The following is a 21,512-nucleotide window of genomic DNA, read 5'->3' as shown; positions in this document are numbered from 1 at the left end:
GCAGGAGAAGTACAGGAGCATGGAGAGGTGATGTATAATAGTTTATTCAATTGTTAACCACCGTCCGCGCATCGCTATTACACATAGCAATGCATGGTCGGCAGCCGATGATTTTGGTGTCAGACCACTTGATCACTTTTGGTGTCAGACCACTTGATCACTTTTGGTGTCAGACCACTTGACCACTTGATCATTTCATCGTCAGCTGATTGTTGTCTCTTTTACACAGAGAGATAATGGGCTGAATTGGCTCCGCTTCACACAATGGAGCGTGCGACCAAGGCTGCACTCTCCATTGTGTGAACTGAGAGGTTCTGTGCTGCCGCTATTCATGTCAGTTTTTTGGACGGCCAGATGGAATCCTGGCCGGAGCGTATACTATGGGGGAGATTTATGAAAGGGTGTAAATATACACCTGGTGTAAACTGCCCACAGCAACCAATCACAGCTCGGCTTTTAGCTCTGGTAAAATATAAGAGGGGCTGTGATTGGTTGCTGTGGGCGGTTTACACATAAATCTCCCCCTATGTGTATACGTCCCGGACGGGATTCTATTCATTCAAATGCAAAATGTTTCCCATAAATCATGGCCGTTGTTGCAAATTGCAACAACGGTCGTAATTTATGTAAAACATACATTGTATGAATATAGCCTTACTCACTTTTATGTGAATTTTTGATGCCTTACTCACTTTTATTTGAATTTTTGATGCCATACTAATTCCATACGGAATTATTCAGTATGTGATCATGCAGGGGGGACCCTCTATGATCTTGAGGACAGGGGGCCAAGTTTCCCATTAGGATGGAGAGGCTGTTGCATATGCACACAGCTTACACACACAAAAACTCTGAAATTCAAAGATGCATTTCCCTACGGCGTTTTCTACTGCACTAGAGGGAACTGCCGCCGGATCACTGGATAAGCGTAAACCCGGCCTTAGAATTCTCTTGTGTGAATGGAAAAGGAAATTATAATGTCATTATTTTCCATGACTGAAGTTTTAAAAACATTCCTGGTGGAATACAATTGCAGCAAAATGCATGTGAGTAAATCAGATTCATACAATCTACGCAAATTATCTGTGTACAAATTAACCTGACTTGCAGACTTTTAAATTTACATCTCATGAGGGTGACGCTCATTATACTATCTTGTGGCTGGGCCACACGAACGACCACTGGATTGCTCATGCCAGTATTCAACAGGAGAATATTTGTTAGATGCGACCTGTTTTGAGTATTCACCCAAAAACCCGGGATTAGGACCCAATTCATCTTTTGCGACTTTTTAAAAAGTGGCACAAACTGGTGCAGGCTTATGTCTGGTCAGTACCAGGTGAATATGCTTGTGCAACTTTTTGTGCGACTTTTAAGTCGACTTTTTAGTTAGAGACATTCACTATAGCAGTGCTACATTTTAATAAATTAGTCACAAGATATTAGAATAAAATTTATACACCAATCCTCATTAGAATAGTTGCACACATTAGACTATTTAGTAAATGTCCTCCATAGCCTTAAGTGGTCCAGTTATCAGGAACGAGCAGTCCTATGAATGCTCACTCAGATAAAAAAAAATCAGCCTATGTGATCGGGCCTTTAGGTCTAATTCACACCTTGTTGAAACTGTACATTCTAGTAGTTTTCTTAGGATATACATCTAACCTACCAGTAGATGTTAAGAGAGTTCTCTTGGTATACATTTGGTTAATACATGCTGCCATAACTATAGTACACTTAAAATTATAGGTTGAAATAGTTATTTCTCAATACAACTATATGCACAAAGAAAGTGTATGCTGTGAAGTATAATTTTTCCAACGAGAGCCAGTATAGATGTATGGCATATGTTTATTGAAATATTTTAAATGGTCTTCCCAAATTGTATTGCTTGAACTGTCAGCCTAAGCCTAGCCTAAATATGTCCTACAAGGGAGCATCTTACAGCCTCGAAATCCCCCCAATTATAATCTGGACTGCGAAACTGATCAGTAAAATTTTTATGTCACCAATTTCTAAGAAATTGTGAATACCAGAAATAATAAGCTCAAAAAACTTTAAATATCAGATATTAAAAGATCAGTAATAATCAGATAGGACTACCCCCCCTCCCCGAATACCAAGATTACTCAGGGTCTGGCACAACAATAGACATCAGAAGTTAAGTAGAAGACTTTGGAAACTGGAATCTTTGAAATCTTGTACAATGTTGTGTGGGTGCAATAATAAAGTTTATGATGCAGTTATTGGTGAGTAATTCCGTGAATATTGGTGAACACTCATTAGATTAATGACCCAATCGGAATACTGGCTGTGCATGTCCTCATGTCCTGAGGCTTGGAACATGCCAAAGGAGTTCACGTAAACAGCATTGCAGGCATTGTATGTGCTGCATGGAAATGTCTTCTTGTATCATTTTCAGATATCATTGTTTATCAATGGATACAGTGTTCGAGGTGGCATGTAATTGTCCTTAGATTGATAAAACACATGAACACAAACATCTACTAAAGGGTGTGCTGCTAAACAAGCATAAATGCAGTGTCTGCAGACAGATAGTGACATGCTGCAGTGAAAGCAGAGATAAAAAAAAACACTGGGAGCAGAGAGATAACTACATTGTACAAGTGTCACATTGGACCTTATTAGGATTTTTTTAAAATATATTTTTACGTTTACTGGTATACCATACTTACCCCACCACCACCATGTGGCACCTACCCTGCCCACCAACATAGTCAGGTGCAGAATGGGTAAAAGTTGTGGGGCCATAATGAATGCCCTTCATGTGGTTTATTACGAGAATGATTGTCTTCTAATCATGTACATGAACATGGATTTAATATTGGAACCATAGGGACTATTCACACTACTGTATGTATATTTCTAATCCTATACACTACTACCTTTGGGTGTCCATAACATGCAAGAGTTCTCTTCTCAGACAGTGTGTCTCCCTTTGTGCTCCTAGCTCCCAATACACTTTCTGCAGCTCCTGTTATTCCTTTAATAGCAGAATGGGCGCCAAATAAGTTTTCACCCAGGCTCACATTTCACATCCACTGGAATCAAATGGTCAGAGACATAGTGCAGTACAGACTAGGGGCCCAATAACATGGAGCCAATTCAGCCTATTATCTCTCTGTGTAAAAGAGACAACAATCAGCTGACGACAATGATCAAGTGGTCAAGTGGTCTGACACCAAAAGTGATCAAGTGGTCTGACACCAAAAGTGATCAAGTGGTCTGACACCAAAATCATCGGCTGCCGACCATGCATTGCTATGTGTAATAGCGATGCGCGGACGGTGGTTAACAATTGAATAAACTATTATACATCACCTCTCCATGCTCCTGTACTTCTCCTGCCCCCTGCTTCCTTCCCGGTGCCATGGCTGCAGCTTCAGAGCAGTCTCTGAGCTGACAGGCCACTCAGCCAATCATTGGCTGCTGCGGTCAGGACATATTGCACGGTTTTATCCTGTAAAATGATAAAACACTACTGCTGCCGCATACATAGAAGACCACAACCCCTAACATCACCATAATCTATTTCTATTAAACCCTCTACATAGATCACCACAACTCCCAACATGGCCCGGCCACTGGACGAGAGCATAATACAATTCTTTTATTGGCTATAGATAAAGCACTACAACCCCCAACATGACCATAATGAGCTTGCTCCATAGGACCCTACCACATTACTGTCATGTATGTACAGAGAAAGGTGGGAAGGAGGTCTAGGTTCACAACAACTTGGCTGCCTTCTTGCAAAAATAGCATCACACCTGTCCACAAGCTGCAGGTGGAGTCCTATTCAGTGTCGAACTGGGGTATCTGGGGCCCACCAGAAGAAATTATCTTTGGGGCCCACCAATGAAAAACCAGTGAAAACGACAGGTCAGTCAATGCTTGTGCGGGTTCTAAAGCTGGGGGCCCAGCTAATATAATGTATGTAAAATGCACAGTGTGAACTGTGGCGTGTATTGTAGACATTGCATACATTTTTCAGCACATATTTTGGTGTATAATAGTTGAGAAGTGTTATTTTCTAATATTTTATAACATTTGCTGCTCTTTACATTTTTATTTTATTTGTAGAGAACTCCTTTAAGGGTGCTTTCACACGTACCGACTCGCAAGTTATTTTCCGCAGAAAATCCGCAGAATATCCGCATGGTACAAATAAACGCACATAATACGCTGCTGTGGGAATACATTGCCATTGAGTTACATAGGAATCATTATCGCAGTGGATTTCGTTGCAATAAACTCGCATTGTGAAATCTGCTGTGAGTCTGTACGTGTGAAGGCACCCTAAAGCATAAAGAGATACTCCAGCAAAAAAAAAAATCTTTCAAATCAACTGGTGTCAGAAAATTATATAGATTTGTAATGTACTTCTATTAAAAACCCTCAATCCTTCTAGTACTTATCAGCTGCTGTATGTCCTGCAGGAAGTGGTGTATCATTTCCAGTCTGACTCACTGCTCTATCCTGCTCCTTTACTTAGTTCCTGACATGGACAGAGGTGGCAACAGAGATCACTGTGTCAGACTGGAAAGAATACACCCCATTCTTGCAGGACATACATACAGCAGCTGATAAGTACTGGAAGACTGGAGAATTTTTTAATAGAAGTAAATTACAAATTTGTGGCACCAGTTTATTTAGGATATACATATATATTATATATATATATATATATATATATATATATATATATATGTGTTAGCAAAAGTAAAAGGAAGAAGAATCCATTATGGTTTACCAGAGAGGTTAAGGCCATTGTAAAAGGAAAAAAGGCAGCGTATAGGAAGTATAAGAAGACTGGGAATGAAGCTGACAGAGAGACGTATAAAAGTATACAGAAGGAGGCAAAGCAGATTATAAATGCTGCTAAAGCCTCAAAAGAAGAAGAAATGGCAAAATCTGTCACTGTGGGGAATAAAACCTTCCGATATATAAGTGACAGGAAGGAGAAGAATGGCTGCAGCATTACTAAAATAAGTAATGGGGAGAATACGTTTATTGATGGACATAAGGCGGTCGCTGACTATTTGAATAGTTACTTCTGCTCAGTGTTTTCAGAAGGTGGCCTTCACAATCACAGGATGGTTGGACACAGCATTGCCTCCAGCTATATGGGTTCAGCTCCAGTATTTTCAGAGGCTGAAGTTGCAGAGGAACTTGCCCGTTTCAGGCTGGGTTCACACACAGTATATTTCAGGCAGTATTTGGTCCTCATGTCAGGTCCTCATAGAAACCAAAACCAGGAGGGAATTGAAAACACAGAAAGGCTCTGTTCACATAATGTTGTAATTAAGTGGATAGCCGTCATTTGATGGCAAATATTTGCTGTTATTTTAAAACAACGGCCGTTGTATTGAAATAATGGCAGTTATTTACCGTTATATGGCGGCCATCCACTCAATTTCAACATTGTGTGAACAGAGCCTTTCTGTGTTTTCAATCCACTCCTGGTTTTGGTTGCTATGAGGACCTGACATGAGGACCAAATACTGCCTGAAATATACTGTGTGTGAACCCAGCCTAAAGCTAAATAAGGCGATGGGTCCAGATGGGATCCATCCCAGGGTTCTTAAAGAACTCAGATTTGTGATTGCTGCCCCCCTGACAGATCTGTATAACCAATCCCTGCTAACAGGAGATGTCCCGGATGATTGGAGAACAGCCAATGTTATACCAATCCACAAGAAGGGGAATAGAGAAGAGCCCAGTAACTACAGGCCAGTGAGCCTGACATCTGTAGTAGTGAAAATGATGGAAACTCTTCTAAAAAAGAAGATAATGGATCACCTAGGAATCAACAATTTGATGGATCCAAACCAGCATGACTTTACTGAGGGCCGATCATGTCAGACTAATGTCATTGATTTCTTTGATTATGCAACAAAAGTGCTGGATAAAGGTGGTGCTGTGGATATTGCCTATCTGGACTTCAGCAAAGCCGCAGATACAGTTCCCCATAAAGAGCTGATATAGAAGAAATTGGACTTAATCCCTGGATAGTTCAGTGGATTTGTGGTTGGCTGAAGGATAGATATCAGAGGGTTCTTGTTAATGGTGTATATTCCGTGCAGAGACTGGTTACAAGTGGTGTGCCACAACGGTCTGTTCTGGGTCCTATTCTTTTTAATATGTTTGTAAGTGACATAAGAGAAGGGTTGGTAGGTAAAGTTTGTCGGTTTGCTGACGACACAAAAGTGTGCAATAGGGTTGATATTCCTGGAGGTGTCAGTAATATGGAAAACGATTTAGCTTTGCTAGATAAGTGGTCCAAACAGTGGAAATTGAAGTTCAACGTTTCCAAATGTAAAATAATGCACTTGGGAAGGAGGAATCCTCTATCCGAGTATCACATCGGCAGTACTGTGTTGGAAAAGACTTCAGAAGAGAAGGATTTAGGGGTAATGATATCGGACAACCTTAAAATGAGTCACCAGAGCATTCAGGTGGTGGGGAAAGCAAATCGTATGCTGGGGTGTATAGCTAGAGGTATAACCAGTAGGAAGAGAGATTTTGATCCCGCTGTATAGAGCTCTGGTGAGGCCACATCTGGAATACTGTGTCCAGTTCTAGAGACCTCACCTAAAAAAGGACATTGATAAAATAGAACGGGTCCAAAGACGACCCCCTGTTAGATCCCCCTATAGTATTGTGATCCCGCCGGGTCCCGCTTCCTGAGCCGGTCGGGTCACGGAAATATGAGCGCCCGAAGCCCGGCGCGCGCGCTGACAGCAGAGTCAGATGCCCATAGAGAATTTATGGGGAGTCCGATGCTCCGTCATTCTCTATGGGCATCGGACTCATCCCTCAGCGCGCGCGCCGGGCTTCGGGCGCTCATATCTCCCTGACCCAACCGGCTCAGGAAGCAGGACCTGGCGGGATCACGTAAGTATAGGGGGATCTAACAGGGGGTCGGGAGCCTGTCACCCCGGCACGGGGGGTGACAGGTCCTCTTTAAGTATGTTAAAGGACTAAATAAGGTTCAGGAGGGAAGTGTTTTTAGTAAAAAACTGAGCTCAAGAACAAGAGGACACAGTGAGAGGTTAGTTGGGGGAAAGATCAGAAGCAATGTGAGAAAATATTATTTTACTGAAAAAGTAGTAGATACCTGGAACAAACTTCTAGCAGAGGTGGTTGGTAAATCTACAATAACAGAATTTAAACACGCCTGGGATAGACATATATCTATCCTAAGATAATAAGAAAGAAAATACTAAAAGGGCAGTGGTCTTTTTCTGCCGACAATCTTCTATATATATATATATATATATATATATATATATATATATATATATACATATATATATATTTTTTTTTTGCTAGAGTACCCCTGTAATACTACTTTTAAAGTACTACTTTTTTACTTTTAAATAACTAGACATACCCTTTGGTACAGTCAATGCAGTTTCTCCAGTGATCACCTATTTCCTATAAAAGTCTGGGAAATGTAGTGTTACATGCCACCCATACTGCTTGTCTGTACTCTGGAGGATTTCCAGGTAGGCATCGTCTCCTTCTCTATTCATTTCACCAGCTTTATGTATAATACTCCTTGGCCGCCCTTTCAGCATACAATTACATCAGATTGTCAGCAGTCTCCTTCATGTTAACAAATCTGCCGTATATAATCGTATACCAGTGGATTCTAAACTGAGTGACCGGAAATGCTGGGAATTGTAGTGTATAGAAATGTCTGTGAACCAAAGGTGTCCCTCCAAAAAGATGGGAAATATGGAGGAAGGGCTGACTGCAAAGCATTGTGGGGAAGCCTGATGTCATGTGTTTTCAGTCATCATCATCATCATCATCACCATCATAAGCTTTACAGCAATGGAGCAGCATTATCAGTCTGCCAGAGACAAAACCCGGCCTGATTTGCCCATAGCAACCAATCACAGCTAACCTTTCATATCTTAACAAGCTCTTATAAAATTAAAGCTGAGCTTTGATTGTTTGCTATGGGCAAGTTAGTTGCACATGGCAACCAATTGCAGTCATTTAAGAAACGAAATCTGAGCTGTGATTGGTTGCTATGGGCCACATCAAACCATATTATTTAGTGATCTTAGTGTGGCCTAACCATAAGCTGTTTGCTTGGTCACAAGTGTGTTTAGTGACCTCTGCAGTAAAGCGCATCGCCCGTCATTAATAGGTTAATGCATCAGATGTGTTTACCTACAGTAACCATGGCAACCGTGCACTGTGATGACAAGCGCTTATGTCATAAAGAAGGTTCCATAAAGCAATGCACTGCGCCCTGATCAGTGCCATCTTGGATGCGCCAGAGGACCTTGAGCTTGATTACTTTACTGCCCCCTACCCTTGATGCAATTTGGAGGTTCTAGCAGGGGATAAGGGGTGATCTGCTTTAGATTACCCCTCTATCGACTCTCCACCTTCTTAAGAAGCGGACCTGGATCTGTGAGGGAGAAGAAATACATCCACCAGCCATCTAAAAGGTGACAGATATTGCCGCCAGATCTCTCTCACATCCAGTTTATTATTTATAGTATGGTATGACTCTCTAAGCCCAGGGGAGGGGCAACTCTCCAGCCATGGCTCCCTCAAGGTTTCCCCCACAGGGGTTTTTTCCTCGCCTGAGTGCTGGAGGGTGACGCTTTGTGAGTCGGGGGTCTGCCATTTTCAGTGTCATGTAATTGTAAATAAAATTGGGACCCTTTGACACCTGATTACATTGTGTTGTCTCTTTATTTTGCGTTCTTTGGTTTAATTTACTATGCTGGGGAGTTGGGGATCCATCACATATTGCAGAGTGATAAAGCTGGACATCTGCCTGCTATACAAATCTATCAACTGCACAATGAGCGCAAGTAGTACGGAGCAGTGGCATGTATGTGCGTATTCCTGGATTAAAGGGACACTAAAATCTTCAAGGAAAAACATGCACCACAAGGTTTGGCAAAAGGCTTTTTCAAGTGACAGAGTCACATCAATCATAGCATATCACAGCAACATGGTGGATCTTGTGTGTGGGGAGCATCAGGGACAAGGCAAAGTATTGCACCCCCACACATATACATCCAGGTTTGGCCTAGGTAGCTCCCCCCCCCCAATCCACAGGATAGAGGATATCAAGCTGATTGGTGGGGGTCCCAGTGTCACAACAATGTGAAGAATGTGGCCCCCTCAAATAAACAGTGTGGACGGTGCTCCATTAATTCTCTATAGGTCTTTTTATCCCTTATCCTGTGAATAACTTTGGGAGAGGCGTATGTTCTCATGTACTATATGGCTGGACTCTGTGTTTTTCAGATATACTGTATGTCATATGGTATTTTTGGGGGTCAAAAACGCTGCAACCAGATGTTAGCTGATAGTCAATGGGAAAAAGCGAAAAGCAATACTGATAGGACATTTTTCTGCTATGGTGTTTTTTTTTGTTGTAGTTGTTTTTTTTTAATTTTAGCAGGCTAAGGCTATGTTCACACGACGTCCTACAAAGGAAAAAGGTGTCCGCTTTCTGTGTTTAAAAAGACATCCATTATTGTATCATTTTAATATGCTTGACTAAAATGCATTGAAATCTATGTAATAATGGACGTCTTTTTCACACATTGTATTGAATGTGTCCGCCTCAAAAGACGTCCGCTATTCCATAGACTTCAATGCCTTTTAGTCAAGCATATTAAAATGATACAATAACAGACATCTTTTTAAACACAAAAAGTGGACACCTTTTTCCTTTTTAGGACGTCATGTGAACATAGCCTATGTGTTAGGTGATTTGCCACAGACTTCTATAGAGGGAATACTGTCATGTCTATATGGAAATTAGTGTTTTTTCCCCCAGTTCTTCAACAGAAAACCTGGAATCATAAACTATCACACGACTTGTACTAAAAAAACACAAGGGATAAAATGCCAATAGTAATTTATACTAAAATGAGAAAATGACCAAAACACCAAAAAGCAGGAAAATGTGCAACAATGTTAATCTTGGTTCAGATTTGTACTGAATTTTTCAAAAGTAAAGGGGTACTCTAGCAAAAAAAAAAAAAATCTTTCACATCAACTGGTGTCAGAAAGTTATAAAGTTTTGCATTTCACTTCTATTTAAAAATCTCCAGTACTTATCAGCTGCTGTATGTCCTGCAGAAAGTGGTGTATTCTCTCCAGTATGACACAGTGTTCTTTCGGACATCAGTTGATTTAAGAGAAAAAAACACAACCTTTTTTTGCTGTAGTACCTCGTTAAATAAAATTAAAACGTTAATTAGCTTGACAGTAGAGACTAGACAGTGTAAAAATGCACCATATTTGGGTCCAGTTCACACCAGGTTTTTACTCATTTTGCTCCCAGACAGATACGTCCCCACATAATTATAATGGATGCCACTTTATACCATCTGTTCTACATAGACTTCCAAAATTCATACTGCAATACCTCCCGTTGTTGCTTTTTGTTCTGAATCATAATGTTATGACTCATAACTGATTGTAAATGTCTAGAAAGTGGCACATGTCAAGATTTTCTTTATCGCTAAAGAAATCCTATCAGGACATATTGCATGGTTTCATTCTGTAAAAACATAAAAAAACTACTACTCTAAATGTGACCATAAAACATTGTTATTATGCTGCATACATAGTAGACCACAACCCCCAACATAATCTATTTCTATTATACAGTACCCTCTGCATAGATCATCACAACTCCAAACATGACCCAACTACCGGATAAGAGCATAATACATTGCATGGTTGGATATTTGTACTTCCCAGAGAAAATCTTGCAGCTTTTTTCCTGAATAAAGCAACAAATTGAGGATTCATGCACAAGAAACAATCGCCAGAAGAGACAGGCATTCAAAGATGGTCTTCACATGTAAAGAAAATTGGAAGGGAAGAGGACTGTGTAATGGGGGGTTCTCTGGAGGCACAAACACTACATGGAAGTTAGGTGTCTATGAATATCAACCTGAGAGTATCTATAAAAGCTTTCCAGGGGTTAATTCCTTTTCCTTCATTGATTTTAGCCATGGTTGTAACTCCTCATCTTCTAAGAACCATAACTCTATGGGGACATTTATCAAAGTTACATCCAGGGAGTCACCTGGAAGAAGGCACAGATTTGACCCTTCTTTCTGGCAAATGTCTGCCGCATTCACCGCTCGCTTAATGGGCAGACGTGGGGGAGGAGGAGACTTGGAGTGCACGGCAAGGTGGGGAGGAGAAGTGTAGCCCCAAAATCCATTAAGTCCTGTACGGTGGCTATCAGGGGCGTAGCTAATGTCTCCTGGGCCCTGGTGCGAGAGGCCAACTTGCCCCCCCCCCTCCTTTCACGACCAAGTGATGCTATTGGTGTGTATATATATATATATATATATATATATATATACACACACACACACCAAGTCAGATATTACCAATAACACTAGCATATAGGAAGAGAAAGTATTATCACCGTACATATTACCGCCATACTGTTACCGACCAAATCCTGTATACTGAGACCAATATTACCAGTAATACCAGTATATAGGAAGGAAACATCACACCGCCACACCACAACCACTACCATCACCACCATATTGTTACTGACCAAATCCAGTATACTAAATCACCTCATCCAGTCATATAGAGGTGGCCCCAGCTCTATACAGGTTCTATACACCATATACATTACAGTGCAGTTATATCAGGTGACGTCTTCTCTGATCAGAGATCTTTCCTTTCCATCTTCTCCATCTGTCCTGGGCCATTATGAGAACTTCTCTGAGCCACAAATCCACAGAATCTGCCAGACAGACATATTAGGCTCCTCACACTGGCACCATCCTCATCTCTATACACACTGCACATCTGTACTGTCCCCTTTACACCCTCATTTAGTGGGTAGCCCTGACTCTATGTGACCCCCTAATAATATATGCCCCCCTCTGTGTATTCCCTCTCCCCCCATGTTGCCCCCCCAATAGATGGCCCCTCTCCCCCCATGTTGCCCTCCTTATAGATGGCCCCCTCTCCCCCCACCCTCCCTTATAGATGGCCTCCTCTCCCCCCTCCATATAGATGGCCCCCTCTACCCCCTCCCTTATAGATGGCCCCCTCTCTCCTCACCCTCCCTTATGGATGGCCCCCTCTCCCCCCACCCTCCCTTATGGATGGCCCCCTCTCCCCCCACCCTCCCTTATGGATGGCCCCCTCTCCCCCCACCCTCCCTTATAGATGGCCCCCTCTCTCCCACCCTCCCTTATAGATGGTCCCCTTCCCCCCCTCCCTTATAGATGTTCCCCTCCCCCCCCTCCCTTATAGATGGTCCCCTTCCCCCCACCCTCATAGATGCCCCCCTCTTCCCCCCCACCCTCATAGATGCCCCCCTCTTTCCGCCCACCCTCATAGATGGCTCCTCTTTCCCCCCACCCTCATAGATGCCCCCCCTCTTTCCCCCCACCCTCATAGATGCCCCCCTCTTTCCCCCAACCCTCATAGATGCCCCCTCTTTCCGCCCACCCTCATAGATGCCCCCCTCTTTCCCCCCACCCTCATAGATGCCCCCCTCTTCCCCCCTCACCCTCATAGATGCCCCCTCTTTCCCCCCACCCTCATAGATGCCCCCCCTCTTTCCCCCCACCCTCATAGATGCCCCCCTCTTTCCCCCCACCCTCATAGATTGCCCCCTCTTTCCGCCCACCCTCATAGATGCCCCCCTGTTTCCCCCCACCCTCATAGATGCCCCCCTCTTTCCCCCCACCCTCATAGATGCCCCCCTCTTTCCCCCCACGCAGCAGGCTGATAAAAAAACAAAACAAACTTAACTCACCTGACAACGCACTCCCACATTGATCCTCACTCCTCCTGGTCTGTCCGCTGCTGCCGGGGGTGTCGCATCTTATCCCCGGCAGCGTGCGCATCCCAGAGCTCCCTGCGCGTCGGAACCGGAAGTCAGGGCCCAAGGCGCGCAGGGAGCTCTGGCGCGCTGCCGGGGGTAAGACGCGACACCCCGGCAGCCGGGGGAAGACGGAGCCGGACTCTTGTGACCGCAAGCAAAACAATGCTTGCGGTCACAAGAGTGATTGATCGGGATTGACCGTGACCGCGGTAGCTACGCCACTGGTGGCTATCTAAAACAATAGTATATCAGGTAGACAAGTAGTATGTCAGACAACAGTTCTAATTTCTTCCTTCTTCTGTATTTTTTCCCTATACTTATTCTGTTGTTGCTGTAGATTCTCACCCCACCCCAGCGTTAGTTAATGTGCAGCTAATAAAGAAAATCTGAAAATATCTGCTCCATTAAATGTGCTAAATGTGCAATTTAAGGCTATGTTCACACTACGTAAGTTTCCGGCCGTAGCGCGTTCCGTGAATAAGCGGCCGGAGACTTACGTAGTTTGCGTACAATTGAAAGTATACGATCTACCACTGCACAGTTCACACTACGTAAGAACTTACGCCCGGATCATATGCGGCACCGTAAAAAATGAACCAGACCATTGTTTCAGGACAGAAATGCTGTAACTTACGCCCGTAGCCAGTGTCTGACTGGAGTACTTGGGCCCACCAGGGGAAATCATTCTTGGGGCCCACCCTTCTGCCACTATACTTATCTATGGTAACATTAATAAGGCTCCAGTTACACGGCGTGATATGGGGCAGTGTAGAGCAGCAAACCATTGCTAATCAGCAGGGCAGGAATATATAGAGATGTGCGGACGCCAGCAATGATTTGTACAGATGCACAAAAGATCAAATCAGCCGACTATGGGACATTTGCTTGTCAGCTTATCTCTGGCACTTTTACATGGGGCTTCCAAGGAGCACTTGTTACCAATTATTGGCCTGTATAATCGCGCTATAAGACAATTTTCTTTGCATGATAACACTGTATACTTAGATACAAAAGTGATACAGCCACCAATAACACATATTACCGCCATACTGTTACTGCCCAAATCCAGTATACCAAGACTGATATTACCAATAATACCAGTATAAAAGAGGGAAATATTATCACCTCACATATTACCACCATACTGTTTCTGACCAAATCCTGTGTACTATGACCAATAACCAGCATATAGAAAGGAAATATTACCGCTACACCACAACCACCATATCGTTACTGACCAAAAGTATACTAAATCCAATAAAACACAGTACCACATAAAAAGTAACAAATAATACCACCACATACTGACTAATACCACCACATACTAACACCACCGCTGCTACTAAATAATCCACTGTACACAGATCACTATCACCTCATACAGTCATATAGAGGCTGACCCAGCCCTACACAGGCTCTATACACCATATACATTACACTGTAGTTATATCAGGTGACTCACAGGGGACGTCTTCTCTGATCGGAGTTCTTCCCTTTTTATCTCCATCTGCTCTGGGCCATCATGAGAACTTCTCCGAGCCACGAATCCACAGAATCTGCCAGAGAAAGATATTAGGCTCCTCACTCTGGCACCATCCTCATCTCTATACACACTGCACATCTGTATTGGCCCCTTTACACCCTCATTTAGTGGGTAGGCTGACATATATATCCCTTATAGTATATGCCCCCCTCTCTGTAGACACCTTATAGATGGTCCCTTGTTCAGTCCTCCATATAGATGGCCCCATGTGCATCTACTATAGTAGAGAGCAGTAGTGGATTATAATAGGGGCGTTTTGGGCGGCAGCTGGGGCCCTGAGCTCCTGGGGGGCCCATGACCACCCAAAAAGACTTATACTTTCAATGGTGTACTGTCTCCTGGCTACACTTCCGCCATGATTTGCAAAAAATCACTGTTTTTTTATGGCAATTTTGCACAAATCAGGACATCATGACATTATCTATCCTGTACTATGAACGCCAGGCTAGTGCTTCCATAGTTACAGTGGGGTGGGGGGGCCCAGGCTTGGTGAGCAGCCCGGGGCCTATGGTAAAGTTAATCCGCCCCTGGTAGAGAGCCCCCTCTGTGTAATCCCTTTATAGTAGATGACAACCTCTGTGCATCCCCTATATCAGGGGTAGGGAACCTCGGCTCTCCAGCTGTTGCAAAACTCCCATCATGCCTGGACAGCCGAAGCAAAAGCTGTAGTTTTGCAACATATGGAGAGCCAAGGTTCTTTATCCCTGTCCTCTGTGTAGTCCAAAATAGTAGATGCCCCCCTGTGCATGCCCAATTGTATACGCCCCCCCCATGTAATGCGCCTTATAGATGGCCCCTTTGTTGTCCCCCTCTGTGTAGTGACCCTTATAGATCGCCTTCCCTCTGTTTTCCCCATTATAGATGGCCTCCCCTGTATTGTCCCCCTTATAGATGTCCCCCTGTGTTGCCCCCCTTATAAATGGCACCCCGTATTGTCCATCCCTCATATATATAGCCCCCAGAGTTGTCCATGCCCCATATAGGTAGCCACCTTATGTTATCCATCCCCCATATAGATAGCCCTCAGTGCTGTCCATCCCCCATATAGCCCCCTTATGTTTTCCATTTCCATATAGGTAGCCCCCTTATGTTGTCCATCCCCCATATAGACCCTTATGTAGTCTATCCCTCATATAGCCCCCAGTCTTTTCCATCCCCCATATAGCCCCCAGTCCTTTCCATCCCACATATAGCCCCCTTATGTTGTCCATCACCCCATAGCCCCCCTTATGTTGTCCATCCCCCCATAACCCCCCTTATGTTGTCCATCCCCCTATAGCCCCCCTTATGTTGTCCACCCCCTCTATAGGCCCCCTTATGTTGTCCACCCCCCTATAGCCCCCCCCCCCCCTTATGTTGTCCAGCCCCTCTATAGCCCCCTTATGTTGTCCAGCCCCTCTATAGCCCACCTTATGTTGTCCACCCCCTCTATAGCCCCCTTATGTTGTCCGGACCCTCTATAGCCCCCCCTCATGTTGTCCAGCCCCTCTATAGCCCCCCTCATGTTGTCCAGCCCCTCTATAGCCCCCCCTTATGTTGTCCAGCCCCTCTATAGCCCCCCCTTATATTGTCCAGCCCCCCATAGCCCCCCTCATGTTGTCTAGCCCCTCTATATCCCCCTCATGTTGTCCAGCCCCTCATAGCCCCCAGTGTTGTTCATCCCCCCATAACCCCCCTCATGTTGCCCGGCCCCTCTATAGCCCCCCCTTATGTTGTCCATCTCCCCTATAGCCCCCCCTTATGTTGTCCATCTCCCCTATAGCCCCCCTTTATGTTGTCCAGCCCCCCATAGCCCCCAGTGTTGTTCATCCCCCCATAGCCCCCCTCATGTTGTCCAGCCCCTCTATAGCCCCCAGTGCTGTCCCCATCTGATAAAAAAAAACCCAACAACAACTCACCTTACAACACGCTCCCCCGTCGGCATCGTGTCTCTTCTTCTCTCTTCACTGTCAGATGAGCAGCTCCCTGGTCCCGGGCTGCGCCACCACTGAGCTCCATGTGAGCTGCGGCGGCTGCTGGGACTTCCGGTATGCGCACCCTGTACCGGAAGTCCCAGCTGCCGCGGCACGCACACGGAGCTCAGTGGTGGCGCAGCCCGGGACCAGGGAGCTGCTCATCTGACGGGGACGGGGGCGGCACGCTTGTGACCGCAAGCAGAACGCTGCTTGCGGTCACAAGAGTGATTGACAGGGCGGGAAGCCTATGGCTTCTCGCGCTGTAAATAGGAACCCTGCTACATTTAACTGGAAGCGATTGATGCGATCGCTTCCAGTTAAAAGGCAAGGTGCGGCACCCGGAGGCCGAGTGGCCCCCCCAGGAGCACGGGGGCCCCCCTTGGGCTTGCTGGGTGGAGACCACATTGATATGGTCTCCAGCCCTGTGTCCCCTTACTGGGGGGCGGGGCCTACAACTGCTCGGGGCCCACCGGGGAATTCCCCGGTCCCCGGTGGCCCAGTCCGAGCCTGCCCGTAGCGTAACATGTGGTCCCGTACGGAGTGGTGATTTCTTCATTTTTGCACTTTGATTTGCCTATCCAAAAGGTTCTGTGGGGTGTCCGGGGCTAACCGAAGATATCCAAGTAAAAGACCGCTGTCAGATCCCCAGCCGGAGTTTCACACGTATATGTCCGGCCACGTAAAATATACGGCCCGACATATACGTAGTGTGAACATAACCTAAAGAGGTATTTCCCCCAAAAGTTAAAAAATGAAATGCTTCCAAACCTAGCTGGTCTTGCTCACCAGGTCCCCGTGTATTTTGAGCCATCTCCTGTCTTTCAAGCTGACAAACTACATTTCCCATCACGCAGTGCTTTCCCCTGTTTGGTCCATTCATGTACCTGCCCCTTAGCATTCTTTCCTGCCCACTGATGGTCATTGCTACCTTGCACAGTAAACACAGTACTGTGTTTACAGTGCAACTAAAAGAGAGAAGCCCCAATATAGCAGACAAAACCCTGACAATAGTAATTAGTGAAATCATTATAAAATTTTGTGTTATATACCTTCAAAGCCTTCAAACACCTTCTGCAACAACTCCCAGTGTAACAGGCCAAATTAACCCCTGTCCAAATTATACCCGAGTATAGTTTGACCTAGGCATGAGTATACCCCGGGGTATAAAATAGCCTAGGCCAGAGTATACAGGGCCATAGGGAGGGGGGAGCAGAAACCTGGGGGGGGGGGGGGGGCACCATCACAGGGAGCAGAGAGAAAAGGATCACAGTGGATAAGGCAGCCTGGAAGACTCCAGCCCCCTCAGTGTGGGGGGATAGGAGACAATTTTAACTTGATCAAAAGAGGTATTTCCCATACTGTACTGTCTCCTGGCTGCTATTTAGCTATAATTTGCGCAAAATCGTTTTTACCAAGATTTTGCGCAAATCAGGGCTAAACAGCAGCCAGGAGACAGTACAGTAAAGTTACTGTGTAGATGGTGAAGGACCTTGACATGTGACTATGATGTCACCGCAGGTCCTGTATGTACACTGCACTATGGATGAGGAAGACAGAACATACAGGTGTGTGGAAAGGGGAGGACAATCAGGGGTGCCCAATCTGGGGAGGGAAGTGAAGGGTGCCCAGTCTGGGGTGCGGAGGGGAGCAGGGATTTACAGGGTGACACCAGTCTGGGATGGGGGGAGACACACAAGAGAGTGTCCAGCAGTGGCGTAGCTATAGGGGTCGCAGCAGTCGCCATGGCGACCGGGCCCCTACGCTAGGGGGGCCCGCACAGCCCCCCTTGACACTTGTCTCTGAGCATCCCGAGAAGCTGCGGCCGCGCAGTTTCTCGGGATGCACTGATCGCTTTGATGTTCCGGTCGCACAGTGGGCGGGCAGAACATTAAAGCGATCAGAATACAGGAGCAGGACCTGTCAGCGTCCTCCTCCTGTATTCCCTCCCATAGGCTGCTGGCACTTCATACCAGCAGCCTATGGGAGGCCGGGCCGTGACCTCTCCGGCAGGCGTGATCATGTGACGTCATCACGCCTGCCGGAAGCCCCGTCCCTGCGGCTCGCAAGATGGAGCCCGAAGAGGAGGAAGAGCTGCTGCCTGCACAGCATGGATTAGGTATGATGTTTGTTTTTTTAGGGGCACCTCTGGGGGCATTATTAGCTCATGGGGGCACCTCTGGGGGCATTATTAGTTCATGGGGGAACCTCTCGGGGCATTATTAGTTCATGGGGGCACCTCTGGGGGCATTATTAGTGTATGGTGGCACAGCAGGGGGCATTATTAGTTCATGGGGGGCACCTCTGGGGGCATTATTAGTTCATGGGGGAACCTCTGGGGGCATTATTAGTGTATGGGGGCACCTCTGGGGGGATTATTAGTTCATGGGGGGCACCTCTGGGGGCATTATTAGTATATGGGGGCACCTCTGGGGGCATTATTAGTGTATGGGGGTACCTCTGGGGGCATTATTAGTTCATGGGGGCACCTCTGGAGGCATTATTAGTATATGGGGGCACCTCTGTGAGCATTATTAGTTCATGGGGGCACCTCTGGGGGCATTATTAGTCCATGGGGGCACCTCTGGGGGCATTATTAGTTCATGGGGGCACCTCTGGGGGCATTATTAGTTCATGGGGGCACCTCTGGGGGCATTATTAGTTCATGGAGGCACCTCTGGGGGCATTATTAGTTCATAGGGGCACCTCTGGGGGCATTATTAGCTCATGGGGGCATCTCTGGGGGCATTATTAGTGTATGGGGGAACCTCTGGGGGCAGTATTAGTGTATGGGGGCACCTCTGGGGGCATTATTAGTTCATGGGGGGCACCTCTGGGGGCATTATTAGTATATGGGGGCACCTCTGGGGGCATTAATAGCTCATGGGGGCCACCTCTGGGGGCATTATTAGTTCATGGGGGCACCTCTGGGGGCAATATTAGTTCATGGGGGCACCTCTGGGAGCATTATTAGTTCATGGGGGCACCTCTGGGGGCATTATTAGTTCATGGGGGCACCTCTGGGGGCATTATTAGTTCATGGGGGCACCTCTGGGGGCATTATTAGTTCATGGGGGCACCTCTGGGGGCATTATTAGTATATGGGGGCACCTCTGGGGGCATTATTAGTTCATGGGGGCACCTCTGGGGGCATTATTAGTTTATGGGGGCACCTCTGGGGGCATTATTAGCTCATGGGGCACCTCTGGGGCATTATTAGTATATGGGGGCACCTCTGGGGGCATTATTAGTTCATGGGGGCACCTCTGGGGGCATTAATAGCTCATGGGGGCATCTCTGGGGGCATTATTAGTGTATGGGGTTACCTCTGGGGGCATTATTAGTTCATGGGGGCCACCTCTGGGGGCATTATTAGTTCATGGGGGCACCTCTGGGGGCATTATTAGCTCATGGGGGCATCTATGGGGGCATTATTAGTGTATGGGGGTACCTCTGGGGGCATTATTAGTTCATGGGGGTCACCTCTGGGGGCATTATTAGTTCATGGGGGCACCTCTGGGGGCATTATTAGCTCATGGGGGTACCTCTGGGGGCATTATTAGTTCTTGGGGGGCCACCTCTGGAGGCATTATTAGTTCATGGGGGCACCTCTGGGGGCATTATTAGTTCATGGGGGCACCTCTGGGGGCATTATTAGTATATGGGGGCACCTCTGGGGGCATTATTAGTTCATGGGGGCACCTCTGGGGGCATTATTAGTTTATGGGGGCACCTCTGGGGGCATTATTAGCTCATGGGGCACCTCTGGGGCATTATTAGTATATGGGGGCACCTCTGGGGGCATTATTAGTTCATGGGGGCACCTCTGGGGCATTAATAGCTCATGGGGGCATCTCTGGGGGCATTATTAGTGTATGGGGGTACCTCTAGGGGCATTATTAGTTCATGGGGGCCACCAATGGGGGCATTATTAGTTCATGGGGGCACCTCTGGGGGCATTATTAGCTCATGGGGGCATCTATGGGGGCATTATTAGTGTATGGGGGTACCTCTGGGGGCATTATTAGTTCATGGGGGCCACCTCTGGGGGCATTATTAGTTCATGGGGGCACCTCTGGGGGCATTATTAGCTCATGGGGGTACCTCTGGGGGCATTATTAGTTCTTGGGGGCCACCTCTGGGGGCATTATTAGCTCATGGGGGCACCTCTGGGGGCATTATTAGCTCATGGGGGCACAGCAGGGAATCCTACATACAGGGGGCACAGCAGGGGATCCTACATACAGGGGGCACAACAGGGGATCCTACATACAGGGGGCACAGCAGGGGATCCTACATACAGGGGGCACAGCGGGGGATCCTACATACAGGGGGCATCCCACATTCCTACTCACTTTACTGCACATAACACCAAACAGCGCAGTTACTATGGGAGCCTACAGGAGGGAGAAAGGAAAGGAAGTTGCTAGAAATGTGCGGAGCCTAAATTGTTTGTCTCGCAGGTTCTGAAAAGATGAAACATATCTGAAAGGAATCATCATGGAGGTCTGGGCTGGATGGAGAGAAAAAGGGAAAGTGACGCCTCAGATCAAAGAAGACGTCACCTGTGAGTCCCTGTATGACACTTTTCTTATTTTGTAGAACATCATTTAGTAGGGGCGCCCCGAGGTGACAGCTACTACATTATCTGTACTCAGAGATATTACTGTGTTATCTGTGGTGTTACATAGGACTGCAGGTGACATCTACAGTATCTGTACTCAGAGATATCACTGTGTTATCTGTGCTGTTACATAGGACTGTAGGTGACTACTACATTATCTGTACTCAGAGGGAAATCACTGTGTTATCTGTGGTGTTACATAGGACTGCAAGTGACTTCTACATTATCTGTACTCAGAGATATTACTGTGTTATCTGTGCTGTTACATAGGATTGCAGGTGACTACTACATTATCTGTACTCAGAGGGATATCACTGTGTTATCTGTGCTGTTACATAGGACTGCAGGTGACATCTACTACATGATCTATACTCAGAGATATCACTGTGTTATCTGTGCTGTTACATAGGACTGCAGGTGAAATCTACTACATTATCTGTACTCAGAGATACCACTGTGTTATGTGGTGTTACATAGGACTGCAGGTGATATCAGGTGATTTCT

The sequence above is a fragment of the Dendropsophus ebraccatus genome, chromosome 9, assembly GCF_027789765.1.
Source record: "Dendropsophus ebraccatus isolate aDenEbr1 chromosome 9, aDenEbr1.pat, whole genome shotgun sequence".
Lineage (NCBI taxonomy): Eukaryota > Metazoa > Chordata > Amphibia > Anura > Hylidae > Dendropsophus > Dendropsophus ebraccatus.
The sequence above is the reverse complement of the archived record's forward strand: the minus strand, read 5'-3'. Positions refer to the sequence as shown.